Consider the following 20,959-nt stretch of genomic DNA (forward strand, 5'->3'; position numbering starts at 1 on the left):
ATCTTTCCATACTGTTCATTTTTGTAAGTGAATAATCTTATAAAACCAAAAACCCCAAAATATAAACCCAAATAAACAAGCAAAAAATGGTATGCCTTGATCTGCATTCTGACTCCAACAGTTCTTTCTCTGGGGTGGGTAGCATTCTTTGTCATAAGTCCTCCAGAATTGTCCTGGATCATTGTGTTGCTGAGAGCATTTGCTGATTCTTTAGTGAAGTCATGCCCACTAACATTGGGAGAATTAGACAGTAGTTTGCATCCCTTTTCTTAGTACCCTAAGATTAGTCTTAGTGTGTTTCTTTAATGAACTGGATTGCCTTTGGCCCCCCCCACTCTTTGATTGGATTAAAAACAAGGCCTGAAATGAGAGAATATCCTTCGTTTGGAGAATGGCTGAACAAATTGTGGTATATGCTGGTGATGGAATGCTATTGTGCTCAAAGGAATAAAGAACTGGAGGAATTCCATGTGAACTGGAATGACCTCCAATAACTGATGCAGAGTGAAAGGAGCAGATCCAGGAGAACATTGTACACAGAGACCAATATACTGTGGCACAATCGAACTCTACTAGCAAATGACGAACTTCTCTACTAGCAACAATGTAAGGATCCAGAGCAAGGCTGAGGGACTTATGAGAAAGAAAACTAGCCACATTCAGAGGAAGAGCTGTGGGAGGAGAAACACAGAAGAAAAATGACTGCTTGAACCCATGGGCTGATGGGGATATTATTGGGGATGTAGACTCTAAACGATAACTCTAGTCCAACTCTCTATAATATGGAATTAGGTCTTGATCAATGATACATGTAAAACCCAGTGGAATTGCACGTCGGCTAAGCGGGGCTGGGAGGGTTTGGGGGAGAGTGAAAGAACATGAAATATGTAACTATGGGAAAATATTCAAAATAAAAATTTTAAAAACAAACACACAAATAAATAAATGAAAATAGAAAAGTAAAAAATAAAAACAAGACCTGAGGCTTATCTGGAGGCACATACTGTACTATGGGAGAACACCAGAAACTTTGCAGCTCTTTGGTGTTCTGGAAGACTGTTGCCTCTTGTCCTATGGGACTCCAGGCATCCAGAAGATAGGATTTCTGACCCCAACTGAGGTCAAATCTGCCCAGTCAGGGTGATCCAGAAGTGTGTGTGTGTGTGTGTGTGTGTGTGTGTGTGTGTGTGTGTGTGTATGTGTGTAATTTATATATGGATCTATGGATCTTGAAAGCTTCTTTTTTGGGCAAGGAGCCATCTGTTCTGACCAAGCATTGGGAGTGAACAGGGGTGCAAGATGAGTAGTGATCTCAGACTAGCTAGGTGACTGGCCATGTGACTGACCCACTCTTCACTATTTACTAAATAATTCTAAATTAATATGCTGTCTCCAGGGAATTTTAATCTTAACACCGTAGTTGTTCCCTTCTTTCTTTTCACTTTTTACTATCTCATTTGGTGATCTTATCAGCCCTCATGATGTGGGGCTGGCCTCTTTATTCAGAAGATCCTAACCTTGTCTGTCTTCTGAGCTAGTCATATCTCTCCAACTGCCTCTTAGATAACTTGAATTAGATGTATTGTAGGACTTTAAAACTTGACATGTATGAATAGAATTTATTCTCATTTCCCTTAGATATTCCCGTTACCCCCCACCCCCAGCTTTTCAAATTTTTCTCTTACTTTCTAGGGTCGAATGATTCAGGGTCAAAACTTTAATGTCATTTTGACTCCCCAAGTCTTACTCACCCCACATATCCAGTCCATTGCCAAATCCTGTATTTCTACTTGTATAAATCTCCTTTTCTCCACCCACATTGCTATTATCCTAGCTCAGACTCCCATCACCTTATATTATTGCAATAATTTCCTGTTCGTTTTCCCTGCCTCAAGTTTTTCCCCAAATCAATCCAACCTTAATCATATACCAAGTGATTTTTCTAAAGCATATTTCTGACTACATCACCCTTCTACTCAATTAATTCCAGTAGAGCCCTCTTACCTATAGTATCAAATCTAACAATGTCCTTTCTATGGCATTTAAACTCTTCACAACTAGGCCTTCCCTACCTCTCCAGTATAGATTCATTTTACTTCTCTCTTTGCATTCTATGATCTAACTGGTCTATTTGCTATTTGTTATATAAGATACTTGATTTCCCCTCTCTCTAATGCCTAATATGCTTTGCACCTCACCTATACTTCTTAGTTTTCTGGGCTTCCTTCAAGACTTCCTCAAATCCTACTTTCTTGAGGAAACCTTTCCTAGTCCTTCTGGCTATTAGTACTTACCTCTCCTGAAATGATCTTCCTTCTACTCTGTATATAGTTTATGTAATAATAATAGAACCTGCTTTTGGTTCACATGATCAGCAAGATGGTGGACTAGACTTTTTCCTCCATTCCCTATAACCTCTCACACTTCTATAAGTCAGAAAATGTACACTAAAGATAAAACAACTTTAGCTGTTTCCATAGTCTAAGACTTTCAGAACCTAAAAGAACATTAAAAACAAAACCCAAACCCAAACCTAGGAATTAATATTCATTGATCCCTGGCTTACTCAGCATCCCTCACCCATCTCCCACACTGCCAGAAATAAGGCTGCATTAGCAGTCCCAAGGACATAACACATGCTTACACCTATATCCCAGGCCTGTCTCCTTCCTTCCAGTGCTATGGAGGCCCTGGCTCCAGGTTGAAGAAGTTTGTTTGGACATCAATAGCCAGCTTGGCCATAGACCTTTAGGAGCAAAAGTCTGATGGAGACTACAGCTTGGAAGCCCCAAGGATGCCAAATGCTGAACTGCCAGTGCCATGTTAGAGAAATGAGGAACAAAGGGAGGTAGTCAAGCCAGAGAAATGAGCAACAGAGGGAATATAGGTCAGGACTCTAGGAGTGTGAGGGGCACTGTGCAGCCCACTCACTAAGCCTGAAGGAAAGAAAATAGCATCAATCTGAGGCTGGTTCTGACTACCCAAAAATCTGCTGATCAGTCTAGGGAGCCATAATTGCCCAGTGTGGGAAAAGGCTGAGATATTTTAAGATTCAGCCTCCAAAGAAAGCACAATCATAAGGGAGGGAGTCAGGAAGTGAATGATAAGGAATAAAAGGAGGAGAAAGGCTTAAAGTGCCAAACATTTTAGGAAGAAGAAATCTCAGAGATCTTGAACATAAATGGATAAATCAATAAGAAAAACAATAACAACAGAAGGAAATATGGCCTTTAGGTCTAGTAAACTAGTTGAGGCATTTATGAATGAATACTGAAGAATAAAAAATTGATCCTATGCTTAATGAGAGGGAGGACCCTTGGAATTTGAGAATATGAAACTACAACTAATTATGAGGGCAAAATTTATTTTCCTACCTAGCAAAAATAATTAACAGAATTGAAAAACTTGAATCTTCAAGTGTAAACTCAACTAAAGAAACAAGAAAGAGCAATAGATTTGTTTGGGAAGATTCTCTGAGAGGTTCAAGCTTTTGCTATTACTAATTCACCTTCTTGGCTCTACCCTGAGAGCAATAGATTTGGAATGCAGATACATGGAACTGCACGACAACCTAAAAGTGATGTTAAAAATATATATATGTTCACTGTTTAAGCAAAACATACTCATCTTGAAGATAGACTTTTTATAGAGGCAAGTGAAGAATCATTGATCTTCCAGAACACAACAGAAAAAAAAAACCTTAACAGCATAATGAAGGAAATAATATAGAAGAGAACTTTTGAACATTGAAAGAATTTATAAATTGCCTCCAGGAAAAAAGACGAAGGCAGCAAGCTCCAAGACACATAGTAGTTAGAGTGAATAATTCAACTTAGAAACAAGTTCTGCAAGTTATCATGAGAAAGACCTTCAAAAGATGCAAAACTATTCTGTTTTTGCTCTTCCTTGTTTAGATATTAGTTCCATAGTTGTGTCATAAAAGGAATTCCTTCTTCTTCTATTTTTCCAAATAAAACTATTTTGTAATCACTAGAAAAAGGAGGGGGGCAATAGAATAATGTGTCCCAAAGAACAATGGAGTTCAAGATGCAGGACAGGATAACCTGTCCTGCAAATCTGAGTGTAACCAAAGAAGATGAAAGATGGGCATTTAATAATTTTGGAATATTTTTAGATAGAAAATCAGAACCGAAGAGATGATTTGCTTCACCAACATCCCAAACAAGAGAAATGCAGGAGAAATGAAATGCAGCAAGCAAGGACAGCAGCAGTAACAGTAAGAACAACAACAACAACAACAAAAAAAAAAAAAAAGCCTGTGAGAGACTTCTTTCTAAATATATTCAAGAAGACAAGGGGAAAGGTAGAAATCCATATAGACAACAATGAAGAGATGGCCTGGAGGCCTGAAGGACAGAACCAGGTGACACCCTGTCTACAGATGAATGCTTCTTTTGTGGGACTGCTTTCTAACACGAGAGTATAAAAGGAGAAATGGGGCAAAGAGACATGAGTGGCCTGTGGGATAAAGAGACATGAGGGATACACTGGGATCAAATCAAAGGCTAGCAATGAGGGAGGGCAAGATGAGCTTTCTCAGAAAAAGAAGAACTTAAAGGAGAGTGGATGGGAAGGAAGGGGGAAATTGAAAAGAAGGACACCTTATTTTGGAGGTGGGAAGGGGTTCCTTTGATGAATGTTTCTATGGATAAAGGGAAATGAGAACCTTATGTGGATGAGGTCTAGAGGATTTGGTGCTTGAAAAGTCTTCTTCCCTTGGGAGGGGAATTGGAACCCCTGTGAACACCAGGAGGAATGGGAGAGCATGGATACAGTGAGGAAATTTCTAGATAAATATAGAAAAAAAAAAGGTTAATGAGAGAAAGTATAGATCAGCAGTCAAGGAGAGGCCTTCCCATAGGGAAGTGTCCTTTCTGACATCTACAATAATTGGCATTGTTCTGAGAGTGAGGCATGACAAAAAAGGGGAATCCATGGGCAAGATGAGGCAGCAACAGAAAGTACCTACAAGGGAGAGTCAGAATGGATGTCCTAGAAGCTTTAATAGTACAAAGAATATAGAGAAAAGAGAGAGACCCAATGATTACAGAGGTCATGAATTAGAAGATGAGAGTCTAGAGTAAACAGAAAGAGTAGATAATAGAGTGAGAGAAATCCTTTCAGGAAATGTGTGTAAAAAATGAAAATTTAAAAATTAATGACTAGGACTAGCTGAAGCGGGGGAGAGGTGGAGGAAAATCTACTCAACTAACAAAGGAAAAAAGAGGTTGGAAGAAATAGATAACCAGATAAAATCAGGAGGAAACAAACAAAATCTGAAAGGGAAAGGGGTAGCAAATGAAATGAAGGGTGAGGGAAAGAGAGTTGGAACCTTTTAAAACAAAGTAACTGGAAGAACACAATACTGAATTTACAGTATAAGTAGAAAAAATCTTAACTAAAAAAATTTAGAGTCAGATGGAGGAAAATATACACTTAACATATCTTTAAATAGGAAGAGATTAAATAATCTAAAACAAAACAAAGGGACAGATTAGACAAAACTACAATCTATTGTTTATAAAAAAAACATTTAAAAAATGAAGACAAAATAAAGCTGATGATATGGGAAAAATTTACTATGTAGTAAGTGAATCCCAAAAAAGCAAGTTTCCATTATGCTATCAGACAAAGCAAAAACAAACATTCAAAAAATCAAAAGAGATAAACAAGGAAACCATATTATACAGAAAGGAACCATAGATAACAAACTAATATCAATAACAAACTTAAATGTTCCAAATGCCTTAGCATCCCAGTTCATAAAGCAACATTATCATTGCTTCAAGAAGACACAGATAATGATATAATACGATTTCAGTCTCCTTTCATCAGTTTTAGATAAGTTTTATGGAAAGATTAAAGGGGAACTATGTAACTGAACAAAGTTCTAGAGAAACTAGAGTTAAAAGATATGACATTTTCTAAATGGAGCAAAAGAATATACATATTTCTCTGCATTACATGGAGCTTTTACAAAAGTTGTATACTAAGACACAAAGACATTGCAAATAAATGTAAAAAGGCTCAAAAACTTAATAATCCCTTATAGGAAATAATGCAATAAGACTATGATCTTCATCATCAATTTATCTTCAGGGTCTACAAACAAAATATACAGACCTAAATGGAGATTTAACAATGAAATCTTAAATGAAGTCAAAATAAATCATAGAAACAATTAATAACTATTTTAATGAAAAACCATACCAAAATTTCTGGGATGCTACAAAAGCATTCCTCAGGGAGAAAATCATGTATTTTACAATCATACATTAACAAAATAGAAAAGGTGGGGATTAATGAACTGCATTTGCATTAAAAAATTAGAATATAAACAAACCTAAAATAAGCACAAATGAAGAAATATTAAAAATAAGAGGGGGAAATTAATCAGAAATAAAAAACATAGAAATTGCAAATAAAAACTGGTTCTTTGAAAAGTTTAATAAAATTGATAAACCCTTAGTTAATCTCATCAAAAAGAGAGAGGAGAAAAGCAAATCAATAAAATTGCAGATGAACAAAGAGATCATAGCAATACCAAAAGAACTGAAAAGAATACTTAGAACATATTATGTACAGTTATATGCTAACAAAACTGAGAAATGAAATGAAATAAAGGAATATCTTAAAAGATATGAAATACCCAAACTATCAGAAGACCAATTAGAGATCTTAGATAACTTAATCTCAGAAAAAGAAATAGATCTGTAAAGGAACTACCAAGAACACTCCTGGTCCAGATGGATTCACAAAAGAATTGTATTAAACTTTTAAAAAACAGTTAATATCAATACTTTACGGATTATTCTAAAAAACTGAGAAATAAGTAACTAAACCATGGGGAAAAAAAGAAAGCTACAGACCAACATCAACTTCTCTACTTTAACAAAATCCTATCATAGTATGGTAATTTATTAGAGAAATCATTTATTTGCATAATTCAGAATAGCTTTTCAAAATGGTTGTACATTTCACAGCTCCACCAACAATGAATTAGTGTGCCTATCTTTTCATAACCCCTCCAACATTTTACAGTCGTCATTTTGCCAATTTGCAGGACATGGGGCAAAACTTCAGGGTTGCTTATTTTGTCATTTCCCTTATTGTTAGTGTTTTGGCACATTTTTTAATGTGGTTGTGAATATTTTGCAGTTGCTCTTTTGAGAACTGTTTGTTTATATACCTTGGCCATTCATCTATTGGGGTATTGGGATTAGTCTCATATGTATTTATGATTTATATATCTTAAATACCAAACCCTTATTAGAGAAATCTGATATAAAGCAAGAGCTAGGCAAATGAGGTTAAGTGACTTGCCCAGGGTCACACAAGTAAGAAGTGTCTGAGGTCAAATTTGAACCCAGGTTTTCTTTACTCTAAGCCTGGCACTCTATCCATTGAGCCAACTAATTGCTCTTGTCCATATCTTTTGAACAAAAGACTCCATGATTAGACTTGTACTCCAAGGGAAGCCATAAATAAGAAAAAGTCCCCATATGCTAAAAAAATATTTATAACAGCATTTTTTGTGAAAACTAAGAATTGGAAACAAAATAGTTGCCTATCAATTGGAGACTGGCTAGACAAATTGTGGTATATCATAACAATAATGGAAGATGAATGTATTGTAAGAAAAAAATGTGATAAATATAGAGAATCATGAAAACATCTATATGAACAGATGCAGAATGAAGTAAACAGAGCCCCTCCAAAAGACACATTAACTACAACAACGTAAATGGGAAGAACAACCTACCACCCAAATCAAAAGTAAATGTAATAAAATGATAAAGATCAAGTGGGACTTGAAGGAAGAGCTATGAGAAGATTCCTCAAGCATACCCCTTCAGAGAGGTGAGAAGTCCATGGCTATTACACATTGCACATTTGCATAATCTTTCAAAATATGTTATGGTGGATTTTTTTATATCTCTAAAAAAAGTACTTTTTGTCATATGTGATGGCACCCTGGGATGGGGAGGTAGATGAGATACATGGGATACTATGGTGATGTAAGAAAAAGAAAACATCAATAAAAACATATAATAAGAAAACACCATACCTAGAATCTGAGTTCAAATCCATCCTCCGATACTTCTTAGTGTCCTCTGGGCAAAACATTTAACTGTTTTGGTTTTCTCATCTGTAAAATGAGAAGAGTAAGGAGAACAAGGATGTGTGTGTGTGTGTGTGTGTGTGTGTGTGTGTGTGTGTGTGTGTGGTGGCTGTTTGAAGTTCTAGTTCTCTCTTTAACTCTCCTCTCCCAATCCCAACCTTGTGGCAATGCCAATATTGGGAAGTGATGATGAAAGATTTTAAATCAGTCTTGAGATGGTGACTGCTCCAGCTCTCTGGAGACTCTTTCCTCAAGGGACACAGGAGCACTGCTTTACTTACTGCTAGCCTCATACATAAGGAAGAGACTTACTGTCAAGAGACCAATGTGGATATGTACAGATCTCATCCACCGACGAAGTTAGTAGAAGATTGCCACACCTGTGGAAAGACTGCTTTAAAACAAAACAAAAAACTGAACATCAAGGCTAGAAAAGGAAAGATTTTCAGTTTGGGATTGTTTTTTTTTTGGTTTGTTTTTGTTTTGTAGTTCTATTGGAAGAAAAAAGGAGGCTCAAAGTAAAGACTGTCCTGCTGTTTGGGGTAGTTGGGATAATAACTAACAAGAGAGAGATTGCTGCTCAACTTTTTATTCCTGTATTCTCCACCAAGGAGAATCATCTTTGTATTGGAAAAGACATCATTAAAAAAAAAACAACACACAAGTTATAGGGATTTGCTACTAAGATAAGTTAGGAGATAATTCTATCTCCAGTTCCATGGCCTCCCTCTCCCACTGCAGAGTTCCTCCATCTCTGGGAAGGATTCAGATTGACCACCCTTCATTTTCCGTCCTCCTCCATAAACTCCCTTCTACCTGTTGTCTTCCTTCTTAGGACAGCCAAGTGGTGCAGTGGATAAAGTGCTGGGCTTGGAGTTAGGAAGACTCATCTTCCTGAGTTCAAATCTGGTCTAGTTATTTACTAGATGTCACTTGATCCTGTGTTTGTCTCAGTTTCCTCATCTGTAAAATGAACTGGAGAAGGAAATGACAAACCACTCCAGTTTCTTTGCCAAGAAAACCTCAAATGGGGCCACAAACAAAGACAACAACAATTTCCTTCATTAAAATGTAATTTCTTTGAGGGCAGCGATTCTTTCTTTAGGCTTATATTTGCATCCTCAGGGCTTAGCATAGTATCTGGGATATATTTGTTGTTCAGCTGTTCAGTCATGTCTGGCTCTTAGTGACCCCATGAACCATACTGTCCACAGGGACTTTCTTAGCAAGAATACTGGAGTGGTTTGTTATTTTCTTCCTGGGTGGATTAAGGCAAACAGAGAGGTCACACTGTTAGTGAGTATCTGAGGTCAAATTTGAATTCAGGTCTTCCGTCTTCCTGACTCTATCCACTGAGCCACCTATCTACCCCATGGCATATATAGCAGGTGCTTACTAAAAGACATGATTTAATAGAAACATACTGAATTGTCTTCAATAAATCAAGTCATTTTGCCCAGAAGAACAACATCCTTGATTACTGAAAGAACTGGAGTTTTCTGCTGCTTTTAAGAGACCCTTGGAAGATCTAGAGAAGACCAAATATCCTGATTTTCAAAAAGAGGACTGAATAGGGATAGCTAGGTGACTCAGTGGATAGAGAGCCAGGCCTGGAGGCAGGATGTTCTGGGTTCAAATCTGACCTCAGACATTTCCTAGTTGTATGACACTGGGCAAGTCACTTAATCCCCATTGTTAAAACTAAGGCAGAAGGTAAGGGTTTAAAAAAAAAAAGGACCTAATAAAGTCTACATGCTGTAGGCCAGTGATCTTATCCTGGGGGAAAACTCTAGAATGGATCATTAAAGCTCTGGTTAATGAAAAAGAAGCACTTAATTCAAAGAGCTTATACATGTATTCATCAAAAACAGATCCTGTCAGACAAATCCTATTTCTTTTTTTGAAGGGTTACCATGTCAGCAGAGCAATCTGTCAGGTAGTCAACAATCATTTAAAAACAAATCCCTTACCTTCTGTCTTAGAATCAATACTGTGTATTGGTCCTAAGGCAGAAGAGTGGTAAGGGCTAGGCAATGGGGGTTAAGGGATTTGCTCAGGGTCACACAGCCAGGAAATATCTGAAGCCAATTTTGTATCAGGACCTCCCATATCTGGGCCCAGCTCTCTATCCACTGAGCCACCTAGCTGCCCCTCAGCAATCATTTTTAAAGGGCTTACTCTGTGTCCACCCAGTACTCAGTTCTCACCTGTGGCTCCAAGAAGCTGTAGCAAGTGCAGTGGCTGTACCAGATAAATTCATCTCTGGCAAATGGGCTAAGTAAGCCAGGTGGAGGGTAACCGACAGACCTCACATCTGTCAGTGAATTAGGGAAGTGTCTATCACAAAGCATGTAAAGACTGTGGAATGGGTGGATGAGAATAATTTGTCCCACTGGCCATGAGGCAGCTGAAGCAAGCTCATGAAGCACTTCAAATTTGGTTAGACATTGAAGATATGAAGATCATCCACTGCTCTTGGACCTCTGCCAGTCATCCTGAACCTTGTCCTGCCATTGGACTTCATGATTCTGGAAGTGAGAAGGAGGTTGATGACTGTGCAATTCTGTCTCACTTAAATCCAATTCATGTGTAAGTCAAGACATCATTCCCGTGATGCCATTAGTCTTCATAAAAAAAATGAAAGATGAACAACAGGTCTTCCTGCAGAGGCTGAATGACCACTTATCAGATATAATGTAGTGAGGGATTCTTTGGGCATGAGTTGGACTAGATGGCCACTAAAATCTTTTGCAACTCTGAGATTCTGTGAATGGTTCAGAGGCACTAGAGCTCAGTGTGTTTGAGATACAGTGGTAGGCATTGGCTAAATGATGCTTTGAATTTAACATGACAGTGGTTTAATACAAAGAGCCCTGGATTTGGAGTGAAAGTCTTGGGTTCTAATCCTAATTCTATCACTTTCTTAGGTGATATGGGAAAAATTGGGCAGCTAGGAGGAACAGTGGAGAGAGTGCTGGATCTGGAGATAGGATGACTCATTTTCCCCCGAGTTCAAATCTGGTTCCTGACACATACTAATTGTGGGACCCTGGGCAAGTCACTTAACCCTGTTTACCTCAGTTTCTTCAACTGTAAAATGAACCAGAGAAGGAAATGGCAAACCATTTCAGGTTCTTTGCTAAGAGAATCCCAAATGGGGTCATGAAGAGTTGGACATAGCTGAAATGACAACAACATGGGAAAATTACTTCATCTCTGGTTCTTAGTTTCCTCTTCAGAATCCAAAGGGCTTGGACAAGATGATCATTAAGATTCCTCCTTCTAGCTCTAAATCCTTTTAAACATAAGTGCAGACAACTAAATTTGGAGTACTTATTTATAACAACCCATGGTGGAGAAGGGGCAAGGTTGATAACTTAGCCTGTTACCTTTAACCAAAGGAAGCCACACTGAGCAAATCATCCACTTCTTCCAGCTGAGGGCAGGTCAGGTAATTGGTTTGCTGCTTTAATTGATCAAGGCTTAGCCCCAGAGACATGCTGAGCTCTCTGCAAGCTCTCTTTAATTTCAAGGACACAAAAGGTTCTCTCGCCTGTTCATTTACAAGGGAGACTGTTGCTAGAATTTGAATTATTTTTAAAAATCAGGGTGAAAAAGAAACCCTCCCTCCCCCTATTCTGGCAATAGCTGAAGGAGTCATAAGGCTGGTATTTTGAAAACATGATGTCGATGTCAAATAGCATCACCCTGCCTTTGGTTCCCAAATGTCTGACACCTAGGCAACTGTATTTTGGTTACTGTGTTCTTTATAGACTGACTATGAGAATTTTACTTTCTTGAGTCCTTGGAATCTTAAGATCTCTGTGTATGGGGGTCTTCTTTTCCTGCATAGACTATGAGTTCTGTAGGGGCAGAACCTAATCCAAGGTCACACATGTGGTTAATGGCCCCTGTGTTCTTTCTGGTATATCACACTGCCTTTTAATTTAGCTTTCATACCCTGTTCATTCCTGCTCTCACATCTTTGATCATCCCCTTTGCCCTTTATTCAGAATGCTCTTCTTCCTGCTATTAAAAACCTTTAACTCCTTCTCCATAAAGTCCTCCATGACTGAATGTGGAATGCCTTCACTGAATGATCAAATTAATGAAATGAATGATTTTAGCGACAAAGATTTTTTTTTTCCTGGTCATGTATTGTACTACTAAAATTGTCTATACCACATATGCCAGTTGGTTTGTTGGTTATTAAGCATTTACAAAGCACCTAATATATGCCAGATATTGTGCTAATTGCTGGGCAGATGGAGAAAGTCGGGAGATTGTCCCTCCCCTCAAGGAACTCACCATCTAATGTTGTTCAGTTATCTTTCAGACGTGTTCAACCCTTCATGATCCCATTTGGTGTTTTCTTGGCAAAGATACTAGAGTGGTTGGCCATTTCCTTCTCCAGCTCATTTGACAGATGAGGAAACCAAGGCCAACAGGGTTAAGTGACTTGCCCAGGGTCACATAGCTAGTAAGTGTCTGAAGCCATATTTGAATTCCAGATGATGAGCATTTTATTTACTGTGCCATCTAGCTGCCTTCACAATCTAAGGGGAGAGACAAAAAGCAAACAAATATGTACCAAAAAAGCTTTGAACAGCTTAAATAGGGAATAATTAATGGAAGGAAGGAACTAGAATTAAGAGGGATTGAGAAAGGCTACCTGGAGAAGGTGGTATTTGGGCTGGAACTTGAAGGAAGCTGAGAATTTCTTCTTTTTATTTTTTGACCAGAACAACTCTCAAAAAATTTGTGTCCTAAAGTGCAGAAGAGCCACAGTCTCTGTCTATGGCTTGGATGCCCTCACCAAGGAAATCACCAGTGTTTGCAAGGGTATGGTTTGGTCACTTGCTGTTTGCAAATTCATTCTCTGTTTCACATCTCTTATTTTTGACTCCCTAACTTCTAGGGCAGGGACCACTGCATATTTCTCTTATTTTCTCTCCTCCTTCCCCGAGACCCCACCAGCTAGCATATTATCAGGCTCATCGACTAAATACCTGTTGCCATAGCATCACATCCAGCAAAGAACTTGGGGGGCAAAAAGAGTTTTGATTGGTTCTACCCCTCTCTCCTCCAGACCTCCTCAGAGCATGGTCCAGGGTTTTCCAAGCTTAGAGACAACCTGAAAAGACCCAAATGTCAGGAGAGGGCATGTTTTTCACTGTTTAGGGCTATGCCACTTTCGTTTCTGGGGTCTGGAGGTTGGCTATGCTTCTTAATTAAGAGGTATTTTTACTCTGTGTACTAAGGTGAAAAGCCACTCGTCATTTTATGGACCTAGGCTCCGTCTCCAATGTCAGCGCCCTGCTTGGTGGCTGGCTCTGCTCTGGGACTTGCAGGCTTTTCCTCTCCTCCCCCACTCCCTCTCCCCATCCTTCTGATGGTAGATTCGGAGGCTGTGGGATTGCAGTCAGTCACATGTTCCTGCAAGGACTGGAGGAGAATCAGTAAAAATGTCCTGCAGAATCCCTACATCCCTGGCAGCAGAATTTGGCACTGCATTCCCCAGCATCCTGATTAAGCCTTTCCTCTGAATTGGCCACCCCCAACATACACTGGGGCCTGGCATATGACACACTATAGGAGAAGATGAGGTTTGTTTAAAAATATTAACTAGCAGATTCAAAATAAATAAAATAAAAAAGAAATCCATTGCTGGTAGTCCTGTAATGCCTCCACCGACCGCCTTAAGTGAGCAGGTCCTGTGCTGTCACTATGAATTACTGGCATTCCTGATAAATAGGAGCCTAATAAACCATAGCAACAGATGCCTGGTGACAAGTGGGAATGACACCTGGTATTTTGGATGGTTCTTAATGTCACCTGAAAGCCGGATCTGCCCTCTGGATGCACATGCCATGCCTACCTCATTCTCTTTTGCAGATTTGTCAAGCTGACTTATTAAGCATTCTGTTGCTGCAATTGCTAGGCTCTGTGATCCAAGGAAATTCAGAGCAGAAAGGACCCCCAAAGGGAAGCCATCATGACTGAACACTGACAAATGATCCCCCACACTCCCATTTGTGACCCCAGGCCGGACTGTTCTGGGTCTGTGAGCAGGGAGGAATCACAAGTAGAGTATTTAGGCCCCAACCGCACAGCCTGCATTCTTATTTCCCTGGTTTTCAAGTTGCCATTTAATTACAATAATTCAGCAATGCGAATCTGTAGGGAAATCAGCTCCGACTGACATCTCTGAGAAGTAATGACCTGCTTGGTGCAGCCTTTCAGCTGAATTGTTGTTTGTTTTACTGAGTCTGTTCAAACTCCATCACTACTGCAGGGACTCCAGATTCTTCCCCTCCATTAAATCAAGCCTACACAGTCACAGTTATCCAAGAAATTCAGGCATAATAGTCTGATTTCTTTCCAACTTGCCAGGGAAATAGGGGCTGTACGTGAATATATGTTGTTGTATGTTGTATGTATATGTTGAGGACTAGCAAGTGATCATGAGAGCAGAGACATAGAATTGAAAATTACTTTGGAGATCACCTTATTCAATTTCATTTTACAGATGAAGAAACTGAGGCCCAGAGAGTTTAAATGACTTGCCCAAGGTCACACTGCCAGTGTCAGAAGTAGGATTCAAGTGAAGATCTTCTGCCCAAAGCTGGGGATCTTTCCACAGTCACATGCCCTTTCCCAATAATAAGCTCATCTTTGTTTAGCCCTTAACGTTTATTTATTAACTATCTACTATTTGCCAGCATTATGCTTGGTGCTGGGCATAGAAAGTTAAGAAAGAAACAATCATAGGATGACAAGAGCTAGAAAGAAGCTTAGAGGCTCTCAAGTCCAACCCTATAATTTTACAGATGAGTTAACTGAGGCTCAGAGAGGTGGTGAGTTAACCAGAGTCACACAGTCAGAAAGTATCTGAAGTAGGATTCTAATCCAAGTCTTCTCGACTTTCCATCCCTGCCTTCAAGGAACCTACTGGGAGTGAGGCAGTATTTACACAGATAATTTGAGAATGATGAAGGTGCCTAGAGCAGGGGATTGATTGAGGTAGATTTCATAGACACCTGAACTGAACTTTGAAGGAAGATAAGAATTCTGGGAGGTAGCTGGGAGGAGGAGGAGGAGGAGGAGTAGGGTACTCCAGACTGGAGGACAGCTTGTGCAAATGCAGCAAGAGGATTAAGGCCATGAAAGGAAGCGACAGAAAATGAAGCTGGCAAGCTAGGTTGGGGTCAAACTGTGGAGCATCATAAATGTCAGTCTGGGGAATGCTTATTTTATCTTTGAAGCAGCAAAAAGCTGCTGAATGCTTCTGGGCAGAGAACTGACATGGCTGAATCCATATGACCTGAGTGTGTTTAACAGGAACAAGCTCCTATAGCTACTAGGATAAAGTCCAAATCCCCAATCAATTTCCTTGGGCTGTATGTAATAAGATTCTTTGGGGGCAGCTGCGAAGAGAAGGAAGGAGAGTCTTGCAAGCAGGGAGACCAATTAGGAGTCTATTGTTACAGTTCAGGTCAGAAATGATGAGGTCTTGACTGTGCAAGTGGAGAGAAGGGGATGGATTCTAGAGATATTTCAGAGATGGAATCAACAAGTCTTGGCAACTGATCAGATGTGTGGCGTGAGAGAAAAGAGAGTCAAGAATAACTGGAAGGTTCCAAAGCAGGGATGACTGGGGGGATGATGGAGCCCTCAACAGGGGAGATTGGAATGGGGGGCTGGATTCTGTTTTAGAAATGCTGTGTTTGAGATGCCTTCAGGATATCTATAAAGGAGATGTCGAGAAGACAGATGGAGATGTGGGCCAGCAGCTCAGGGGAGAGATTACGTCTGATTATATAGATTTGGGAGTTATCTGCATAGAGATGATAATTGAACCAGTGGGAGTTGATTCAATCACTGAAAGAGTGTAATGAGAGAAAAAAGAAGAGGACAAGACAGAGGCTTGGGGGAAGATAGAGTAAATAAGATTAGATGACAGGTACTTGTAGGTGTGCAAAACATTTGATAGATATTATCGCATTTGATCCTCACAAGAGCCCTCTGATCATCGTGAGTCCTGCTGGTATCTTCACCATTTTACAGTCGAGGAGACCAAGGCTTAGAAAGGTTAAACAACTTGCTAATGGCCAGATAGCTAATAAGTGTGAGAAATAGGATTCAAATACAGCTCTACTGCTGCCTACAAGTCTAACAGGGAAGTGAGTGGCATGGTGGCTAGAGCACTGGATTTGGAGTCAGAAAGACTAATTTTCCTAAGTTCAAATCTGGCTTCAGATACTTATTAGTTTTGTGACCTTGGGCAAATCATTTGACCCTGTTTTTCTGTTTCCTCATCTGTAAAACCAGCTGGAGAAGGAATGGCAAATCACTGCAATATCTTTGCCAAGAAAACACCAAATGGGTTCATGAAGAGTGGAGCACGACCAAACGAGTCTAGCACGCTGCCCTGCTTTCAATTAAAGAGTCTATTATGGGGCAGCTAAGTGGCTCAGTGGATACCCATGCCTGGAGATTGGAGGTCCTGAGTTCAAATTTTGCCTCAGACACTTCCTACCTGTGTGTCTCTGGGAAAGTCACTTAACTCAAATTGCCTAATCCTTACCACTCTTCTGCCTTGGAACTGCCACTTAGTATTGATTCTAAGACATAAAGTAAGGGTCTAAAGAGAGGCATGCACACACCCAAAGCTAGACAGACAGAGGGAGATCATTATTAAGGAATAGCCAGGCAGATAAAAAAGAAAACTAGTTTTCTGAGCAGTGTCACAAAAGCCAAGGGAGGAGATGATATCTATCCTAAAGGTGGGGATGATTGATAGCAGTAAGATGGAAGAAGAGAAACTAACAGATTTAGCAGTTAAGAGATTTCTGATCACCTTGAAGAAAGCAGTATCAGGGGAGTGATGGGGTCAGAAACCAGACTGCAAGGGACTGAGAAGAGTGACTGATGAGAAAGTGGAAAAAGAAAGGGTAAGTGATTTTTACTGGGAGTTTGGCACTAAAAGGGAGAAGAGATCTCAGAAAATAACATGAAGCCATTCATGCTTAAGAGAAGGGCTGTTTTTAGTTTTGATTTCAAAGAATGGTGGAGCTTGAAGTCCCTTTGGCCCCTCATAAAAGTACCAGCTGTAATTCAAATATCATTACTTCTCATCTGAACCATTGCAATGGTCTTCTAATTGGCCTCTCGGCCTCTTTTCTTCACTCTAAAATCCATTTTTCCCACAGATGCAAAATTGACCTTCCTAAAAAACAGTTCTGACCATGTCACTGCCTTGTTCGAAGAACTTAGATGACTTTTCAAAACCGCCACTTGCCTGTAGGATAAAATACAATTCTTCTGCTAGCACATAGAGCTTGGCATTATCAGATGACAGTCCATTCTTCCAAACTGATCTCTTTCTATTCTCCTTCCTATTATATACATTCCAGCTGACTTGCCTACTTCTTGTTTCCTGTCTATGACATTAGATCTCCTGACTTTACTGAGGTTTTATGTCTCACATCCAGAATGCTTTCCTTCTTCATCTCTACTTTTTCAAATTCTGAGTTTTCTTTGATGGACAGCAAAGGCGCTATTACGTGTCAGACACTGAGGATACAAAGTCAAAAATCAAACAGTCTCTGGCCCAAGGAATTTACGTTCTATCAGGGGATACAACAAATACTTCTATAAGTATACATAAAATAAAGGAATACAAAATACCTAGAAACAGCTAGGGGAAGTACAGTGGATAAAGCACTGGACCTGGAGTCAGGGAGACCTCAGTTCAAATCTAACCTCAGGCCCTTCCTAACTTTGTGACCCTGGGCAAGTCATTTCACTTCAGTTTGCCTCAGTTTCCTTATCTATAAAATAAGAGAAACAATAGCATCTACCTCCCAGGCTTGTTCTGAAGATCAAATGAGTTATTATTAAAGTGCTTTGTAAACCTGAAAGTGTTTACATACTAGTTAGCATCGTCAATAAACAAAATAAACACAGGGTAATTCTTTGGAGGGGATGCTGGGAACTAGGGAGATAAAGGAGGACTTATAGGTTGTGACATATACTGTGCACAAGGGATTAGGATCATTTTTCATCTTTGCATGCCTAGTGTCCAGCATGGTGCCTTCCTTGTAGTAGGGGCTTAATGAATGGAAGTCAAAATGAATATCAGCTCATGAAAACCAAACAAGGACAAGGAACAATGCACATGAATTCAAAGAAGCATAGGGATGCTGAACTAAGGCAGGGGAACACAAGTGAGGCCAAAAAAAAAAAAATAGAAACAAAGATTATGACAATAGAAAGAATTAGTAAAAGGGAATGATATGCAATTATAATTACAAATCTTGGCCCTGGAGAAGGTATGTGAAAAAGCATCTGCTATGTAGAGGTGAGGGACTAAGGGAGGAAGGAAACAAGCCAACAGGCACTATGCTAAATGTTTTACAAATATTATTTTATTTGATGCCTACAAGAACCCCAAGGGGTAGGTGCTTTTATTATTCCAATTTTACAGATGAAGAAACTGAGGCAGAGATTAAATGATTTGTCTAGAGTCAAAAGGCTAGTACATTTCTTCTTTTTTTAATTTTAATTTTGAATATTTTCCCATAGTTACATATTTCATGTTCTTTCCCTCTCCCTCAATCCCCCCTAAGCCCCCTTAGCTGATGCACAATTCCACTGGGTTTTACATGTATCATTGATCAAGACCTAATTCTATATTATTGATAGTTGGACTAGAGTTATTGTTTAGTGACCATATCCCCAATAATATCCCCAACAGCCCATGTGTTCAAGCAGTTGTTTTTCTTCTGTGTTTCTCCTCCCACAGTTCTTCCTCTGAATGTAGCTAGTTTTCTTTCTCATAAGTCCCTCAAAAGGCTACTAAATTTCTAAGGCTGAATTTGAACTCGTCTGTAGAGTTCCATCATGAGCCACCCAGCTGTCTCTGTGGGTATGAAACATGTAGATTCTCTCACATTCTACTGATGTGCTGATTAGTTTTGTTGAACTGCTTCACACTTACCTCCTTTACAATTTTTTGTTATGAGGGTCTAGTTCTCTGGGCAAAGGAGGGGATAAATTTGGAAATGAAGATGTAAAAACAAAAAAAATCGATAAAACACTTTTTTAGATCATTATGACAGCTCCATAAAGTAGGCACTATTATTATCTCCATTTTGGAGATAAGGAAATGGAGACAGAGAAAAATGAAATGATTTGCCCAGGGTCACATAGCTAGGAAGCATCTGAGGTTGGATTTGAATTTAAGTCTTCCTGACATCAGGCACAGTGCTCTATCAAATGTACTACCTAGTTACTGTAATGGAGATAAACACTCTGCAACATACAATAATTAAGGGATTTTGAAGAAGGATATTATCATGGAAATACATGATTGGAAAAAAATTATGGGCTGATCACGTGACAAGGATGAGATACTCTCTCTTACTCTCTCTGTAAGGTAAAAGAAAGGCTGTCCTATCCCTCAAAACCATGTTGCACTATGAGTACCTATGCAAAACTTTGGAACCCTGCCACTCATTCTTGGAACATTTTTTAAAAATTCAAAGATATTTTCTTTTCCCAAATAATAATTCTCAACATATGTTTTCTAAAATTATAAGATCCAAACCATCCCCATCCCTCCCTTCCTTCCCCCCACTCAGTGATGGTAAGCAATTTGACCCAGGCCATACATGTATTATCATGCAAGCCACACTTCCATATTGGTCATTGTTTTAAGAGCACATTCATACAGAACCCAAAACTCAAAAATAAAACCATAAATACACTGATGTGAAAGATGACTCCAACAGTTCTTTCTCTGGAGGTGGATAGCATTCTCTGTTATAAGTGCTTCAGAATTGTCCCAGATTATTATTGCATTACTAAGAGTAGTCAAGTTTTCACAGTTGATCATTCCATAATATTGTTGTTACTGTGTACAGTGTTCTTTTTTTTCCCCAAACATTTATTAATATTCATTTTTAACATGGTTACATGATTCATGCTCCTCCTTTCCCCTGAACCCCCCACACTTCCCCCACCCATGACCGTTGCACATTTCCACTATTTTTGTCATGTGTCCTTGATCAAGACCAATTTCCAAATTGTTGGTAGTTGCATTGGTGTGGTAGTTTCGAGTCCACACCCTCAATCATGTCCACCCCAACCCATGCGTTCAAGCAGTTGTTTTTCTTATATGTTTCCTCTCCTGCAGTCCTTCCTCTGAATGTGGGTAGCGTCTTTACCATAAATCCCTCAGAGCTGTCCTGTCTCATTGCATTGCTGCTGGTACAGAAGTCCATTACATTCAATTTTACCATAGTATATCAGTCTCTGTGTATAGAGTTCTTCTGGCTCTGCTCCTTTCTCTCTGCATCTGTTCCTGGAGGTCTCTCCAGTTCACCTGGAACTCCTCCAGTTTATTATTCCTTTTAGCACAATAGTATTCCATCACCAGCATATACCACAGTTTGTTCAGCCATTCCCCAATTGAAGGACATACCCTCCTTTTCCAATTTGTTGCCACCACAAAAAGCACAGCTATAAATATTTTCGTACAAGTCTGTTTATCTATGATCTCTTTGGGGTACAAACCCAGCAATTGTATGGCTGGATCAAAGGGCAGGCATTCTTTTATAGCCCTTTGAGCATGATTCCAAATTGCCAGCCAGAATGGCTGGATCAGTTCACAGCTCCACCAGCAATGCATTAATGTCCCAATTTTGCCACATCCCCTCCAACATTCATTACTCTCCCCTTCTTTCATTTTAGCCAATCTGCTAAGTGTGAGGTGATACCTCAGAGTTGTTTTGATTTGCATTTCTCTAATTA

The sequence above is a fragment of the Gracilinanus agilis genome, chromosome 2, assembly GCF_016433145.1.
Source record: "Gracilinanus agilis isolate LMUSP501 chromosome 2, AgileGrace, whole genome shotgun sequence".
Classification (NCBI taxonomy): Eukaryota; Metazoa; Chordata; class Mammalia; order Didelphimorphia; family Didelphidae; genus Gracilinanus; species Gracilinanus agilis.